Genomic DNA, 6,799 nt, shown 5'->3' on the forward strand with positions numbered 1-6,799 from the left:
CAATTCTAGCATGAATAATAAACATTTATCATGAAATAAGGAAATAAACAATAACTTTATTATTGCCTCTAGGGCATATTTCCTTCATTTCTCGCGGCAACGAGCGAATTTTTTTTGCCACCGCGGAAATATCTATCTCCCTGCCCCCTCCCTCCTACCAAAAGCCACATTTCGAGTGTTCCTCCTTGCTTTCCAACTTCAAACCTTCACTGCTGCTTACTAGGGTTTTCTATTGCAAACGGTTACTCAAACATCACCATGGGCGATGAACTCAAACAACCCGCACGATTTCTAGAAAGTAGGCATGTTCAATCAACTAACAATCACACACGGCTTCCGGCAGTGAACTGTTTGCGTTAGGCCACCTTGCATAAACGTTTCCACACAAAGAACTATGTGGGATGTACATACCTACGGAAATGATTTTCTGGGATTCACCGTGTGGGATGTACATACCTACAGAAATCATTTCTGGGATTCACCGTGTGGGATGTACATACCTACAGAAATGATTTCTAGGATTCACCGTGTGGGATGTACATACCTACGAAAATGATTTCTGGGATTCACCGTGTGGGATGTACATACCTACGGAAATGATTGGGTTTCCATGCCTCACCCGATTGCACACGGCCCCAGCCTGGGTCCCACGAGGGCCTATCCCCGATGATTTCTGGGTCATGTGGGAAGGACCCCCCTATCGCCCACACTCACTTGGCGACGGTTCCAAATGCCGTCACAGAAAGGGGTTTTAAACCATTTGATTAGGATGTCGCGGTACCAGTGTTCCCCACTAATTGGTGTAGGTATCACTGGAACTGATTGATGAACTACTTTCCAAGAAGGTACAACTACCTCATTAAGTTTTACTTTCCTCCCACTCACTTCTTTCAAGAGAAACTCCTTCTCTAGAAAGGATCCATTCTTAGCAACGAATATCTAGCCTTCGGATCTGTGATAGAAGGTGTACCCAACAGTTTCCTTTGGGTATCCTATGAAGACATATTTCTCTGATTTGGGTTCGAGCTTATCACGTTGAAGCTTTTTCACATAAGCATCGCAACCTCAAACTCTAAGAAATGACAGCTTAGGTCTCTTGCCAAACCACAGTTCATATGGTGTTGTCTCAATGAATTTAGATGGTGCCCTATTTAACATGAATGCAGCCGCCTCTAAAGCATAACCCCAAACCAAAAGTGGTAAATCGGTAAGAGACATCATAGATCGCACCATATCTAATAAAGTACAGTTACGACGTTCGGACACACCATTACGCTCTGGTGTTCTAGGTGGCGTGAGTTGCGAAACTATTCCACATTGTTTCAAATGAAGACCAAACTCGTAACTCAAATATTCGCCTCCACGATCAGATAACAGAAACTTTATTTTCTTGTTACGATGATTTTCCACTTCACTCTAAAATTATTTGAACTTTTCAAATGTTTCAAACTTATGTTTCATTATGTTGATATACCCATATCTACTCAAGTCATCTGTGAAGGTCAGAAAATAATGATACCCGCCGTGAGCCTTAATACTCATCGGACCGCATACATCCGTATGTATTATTTCCAATAAGTTAGTGGCTCGCTCCATTTTTCCGGAGAACAAAGTCTTAGTCATCTTGCCCATGAGGCATGGTTCGCAAGCATCAAGTGATTCCAAAAGCTCATCAGCATGGAGTTTCTTCATGCGCTTTACACCAATATGACCTAAATGGCAGTGCCACAAATTAGTTCCACTATCATTATTAACTTTGCATCTTTTGGCTTCAATATTATGAATATGTGTATCACTACGATCGAGATTCAACAAAAATAGATCACTCATCAAAGGTGCATGACCATAAAAGATATTACTCATATAAATAGAACAACCATTATTCTCTGATTTAAATGAATAATTGTCTCACATCAAACAAGATCCAGATATAATGTTCATGCTCAACGATGGTACCAAATAACAATTATTCAGTTCTAAAACTAATCCCGAAGGTAGATGTAGAGGTAGCGTGCCGACGGCGATCACATCGACCTTGGAACCATTTCCGACGCGCATCGTCACCTCGTCCTTAGCCAATCTTCATTTAATCCGTAGCCCCTGTTTCGAGTTGCAAATATGAGCAACATAACCAGTAACAAATACCCAGGCGCTACTATGAGCATTTGTAAGGTACACATCAATAAAATGTATATCAAATATACCTTTCACTTTGTCATCCTTCTTATCCGCCAAATACTTGGGGTAGTTCCGCTTCTAGTGACCAGTCCCTCTGCAGTAGAAGCACGCAGTTTCAGGCTTAGGTCCAGACTTCGGCTTCTTCACAGGAGCAGCAACTTGCTTTCTATTCTTCTTGAAGTTCCCCTTCTTCCCTTTGCCATCTTTCTTGAAACTAGTGGTCTTGTTAACCATCAACACTTGATGCTTCTTCTTGATTTCTACCTCCGCAGCCTTTAGCGTCACGAAGAGCTTAGGAATTGTCTTTTCCATCCCTTGCATATTATAGTTCGTCACGAAGCCTTTATAGCTTGGTGGTAGTGATTGAAGAACTTTGTCAATGACACTATCATCAAGAAGATTATCTCCCAGCTGAGTCAAGTGGTTATGGTACCCAGACATTCTGAGTATGTGTTCACTGACATAACTATTCTCCTCCATCTTGCAGCTAGAGAACTTGTTGGAGACTTCATATCTCTCAACTCGGGCATTTGCTTGAAATATTAATTTCAACTCTTGTAACATCTCATATGCTCCATGAAGCTCAAAACGGCTTTGAAGTCCTGATTCTAAGCCGTAAAGCATGGCACACTGAACTATCGAGTAGTCATCAGCTTTAGTCTGCCAGACATTCATAATGTCCAGAGTTGCTCCTGCAGCGGGCCTTACACCTAGCGGTGCTTCCAGGACGTAAGTCTTCTATGCAACAATGAGGATAATCCTCAAGTTACGGACCCAGTCCATGTAATTGCTACCATCATCTTTCAACTTAGCTTTCTCTAGGAACACATTAAAATTCAAGGGAACGGTAGCACGGGACATTGATCTACAACAACATAGATATGCAAAAACTATGAGGACTAAGTTCATGATAAATTAAAGTTCAATTAATCATATTACTTAAGAACTCCCACTTAGATAGACATCCCTCTAGTCATCTGAATGATCACGTGATCCATATCAACTAAACCATGTCCGATCATCACGTGAGATGGAGTAGTTTTCAATGGTGAACGTCTCTATGTTGATCATATCTACTATATGATTCACGTTCGACCTTTCGGTCTCAGTGTTTCGAGGCCATATCTGCGTATGCTAGGCTCGTCAATTTTAACATGAGTATTCTGCATGTGCAAAACTATCTTGCACCCGTTGTATGTGAATGTAGAGCTTATCACACCCGATGATCACATGGTGTCTCGGCACGATGAACTGTCGCAATGGTGCATACTTAGGGAGAACACTTATACCTTGAAATTTAGTGAGGGATCATCGTATAATTCTACCGCCGTACTAAGCAAAATAAGATGCATAAAAGATAAACATCACATTCAAGCAAAATATATGACATGATATGGCCATCATCATCTTGTGCCTTTGATCTCCATCTCCAAAGCACCATCATGATCTCCATCGTCACCAGCTTGACACCTTGATCTCCATCGTAGCGTCGTTGTCGTCTCGCCAACTATTGCTTCCACAACTATCGCTACCACATAGTGATTAAGTAAAGCAATTACATGGCGATTGCATTTCATACAATAAAGCGACAACCATAAGGCTCCTGCCAGTTGCCAATAACTTCTACAAAACATGATCACCTCATACAACAAATTATATCACATCATGTCTTGACCAATCACATCACAACATGCCCTACAAAAGACAAGTTAGACGTCCTCTACTTTGTTGTTGCAAGTTTTACATGGCTGCTACGGGCTTCTATCAAGAACCATTCTTACCTACACATCAAAACCACAACGATTTTTCGTCAAGTGTGCTGAATTAACCTTCAACAAGGACCGGTCGTAGTCAAATTCGATTCACCTAAAGTTGGAGAAACATACACCCGCCAACCACCTTTATGCAAAACAAGTTGCATGTATGTCGGTGGAACCAATCTCATGAACATGGTCATGTAAGTTTGGTCCGGGCCGCTTCATCCAACAATACCGCCGAATCAAAATAAGATGTTGGTGGTAAGCAGTATGACTATTGTCGCCCACAACTCTTTGTGTTCTACTCGTGCATATCATCTACGCATAGACCTGGCTCGGATACCACTGTTGGGGAACGTAGCATGCAATTTCAAAAAAAATCCTACGATCACGCAAGATCTATCTAGGAGATGCATAGGAACGAGAGGGGGAGAGTGTGTCCACGTACCCTCGTAGACCGAAAGCGGAAGCATTAGGCTAATGCGGTTCATGTAGTCGAACGTCTTCGTAATCCAACCGATCAAGTACCGAATGTACGACACCTCCGAGTCCAGCACACGTTCAGCTCGATGACGTCCCTCGAACTCTTGATATAGCAGAGGTTCGAGGGAGAGTTCCATCAGCACGATGGCATGGTGATGGTGATGTGATCCGCGCAGGGCTTCGCCTAAGCACTACGACGCTATGACCGGAGGAGTAAACTGTGGAGGGGGGCACCGCACACGGCTAAGAGAACAATTGTTGTGCTATGGGGTGCCCCCCTAACCCCGTATATAAAGGAGGGGAGGAGGAGGCGGCTGACCGGGAGGGGCACGCCATGGGGGGAGTCCTACTAGGACTCCACTCCTAGTAGGATCCGCCTCCCCCCCTTTTCCTTTCTTACCAGAGGGGAAAAGGAAGGAGAGGGAGAGGGAAAGGGGGGCGCCGCCCCTCCCCTAGTCCAATTCAGACTCCATGGGGGGAGCGGACACCCCTTGCGGCCTCCCCTCTCTCTCCACTAAGGCCCATGAAGGCCCAATAATTCCTCGGGGGGTTTCGGTAACCCCTCGATACCCCGGTAAAATACCCGAACCACTTGAAACCATTCCGATGTCTGAATACTACCTTCCAATATATAAATCTTTATCTCTCGACCATTTTGGGACTCCTCGTCATGTCCGTGATCTCATCCGGGACTCCAAACAAACTACGGTCACCAAAACACACAACTCATAATACAAATCGTCATCGAACGTTAAGCGTGCGGACCCTACGAGTTCGAGAACTATGTAGACATGACCGAGACACATCTTCGGTCAATAACCAATAGCGGAACCTGGATGCTCATATTGGTTCCTACATATTCTACGAAGATCTTTATTGGTCAACCTGCAATAACAACATACGTTATTCCCTTTGTCATCGGTATGTTACTTGCCCGAGATTCGATCGTCGGTATCATCATACCTAGTTCAATCTCATTACTGGCAAGTCTCTTTACTCGTTCCGTAAAGCATCATCCCGTAACTAACTCATTAGTCACATTGCTTGCAAGGTTTATCGTGATGTGCATTACCGAGAGGGCCCAGAGATATCTCTCCGAAACTCGGAGTGACAAATCCTAACCTCGATCTATTCCAACCCAACAAACACCTTCGGAGACATTTGTGGAGCTTCTTTATAATCACCTAGTTACGTTGTGACGTTTGATAGCACATAAGGTGTTCCTCCGGTATTCGGGAGTTGCATAATCTCATAGTCAGAGGAATATGTATAAGTCATGAAGAAAACAATAGCAATAAACTTATCGATCATTATGCTAAGCTAACGGATGGGTCTTGTCCATCACATCATTCTCCTAATGATGTGATCCCGTTCATGACAACGCATGTCTATGGTCAGGCAACTTAACCATCTTTGGTTAACGAGCTAGTCTACTAGAGGCTTACTAGGGACACATTGTTTTGTCTATGTATCCACACATGTATCAAGTTTTCGGTTAATACAATTCTAGCATGAATAATAAACATTTATCATGATATAAGGAAATATAAAATAACAACTTTATTATTGCCTCTAGGGCATATTTCCTTCAATTCCATATATAGCATGTTAAATTTAGAGTTATGGTTTAAAAGATATGGACATTTTTAAAAAGCATTCGATATGCATTGCAGGTTGATTAATCCAAATATTAGGGGGGTTTCCTGCAAAAGCAAAAATCTGAGTTAAAACTGACCTACATGTCGATTAATTACCAGGAATATTAGTGAGTTTTCTAAAAAGTGAAAAGCAGACTTAAAACTGGACTGCGGGATGATAGCAAAAGAGCCCGTGCGTTGCAATGGGTGAGAAAAATATCACTCTCCTAACCCAATAATCATGACTCAATACTCCAATAGGACCACACCCTTTATTTCTATACATGACATCACATCTGTGTTGCCACTTATCCTCCTTCCCACCCACGTCGACTGTGGCCTCAGTCGTGACGCAATCACAACACGTTTGAATATTATGAATTCTAAGGCGCCTACCTCTTGGCATAAGATGATAAATCTGTTCCCCCCTATGATGTTTTGGCGAGGTGTGCATGCATGTTATAGATGTTTTTTTGTTTCTCGCCTGGTAATAGGGAACCAACGATCCATATTCCCCTCCTACATCTCCTCTATTTTTTCATCTTCCACACCACCACCTTTTTGCTCTTATGGCCTCTTCCTGAGACCTTGACATCATGGAATAAAAGGCGGTGTCATCGAGGTGTGTACCATGAAGAAGAGGGAGTCCCCACAATGAAGTCGCCCAAATCTCCCTATCCTGCGCACGCTGGACACTAGACGATCACTTTCCAGAAGAGTTGCCCCCCCCCCGGACATGGAACA

Source organism: Triticum dicoccoides, chromosome 5A (assembly GCF_002162155.2).
Source record: "Triticum dicoccoides isolate Atlit2015 ecotype Zavitan chromosome 5A, WEW_v2.0, whole genome shotgun sequence".
Classification (NCBI taxonomy): domain Eukaryota; kingdom Viridiplantae; phylum Streptophyta; class Magnoliopsida; order Poales; family Poaceae; genus Triticum; species Triticum dicoccoides.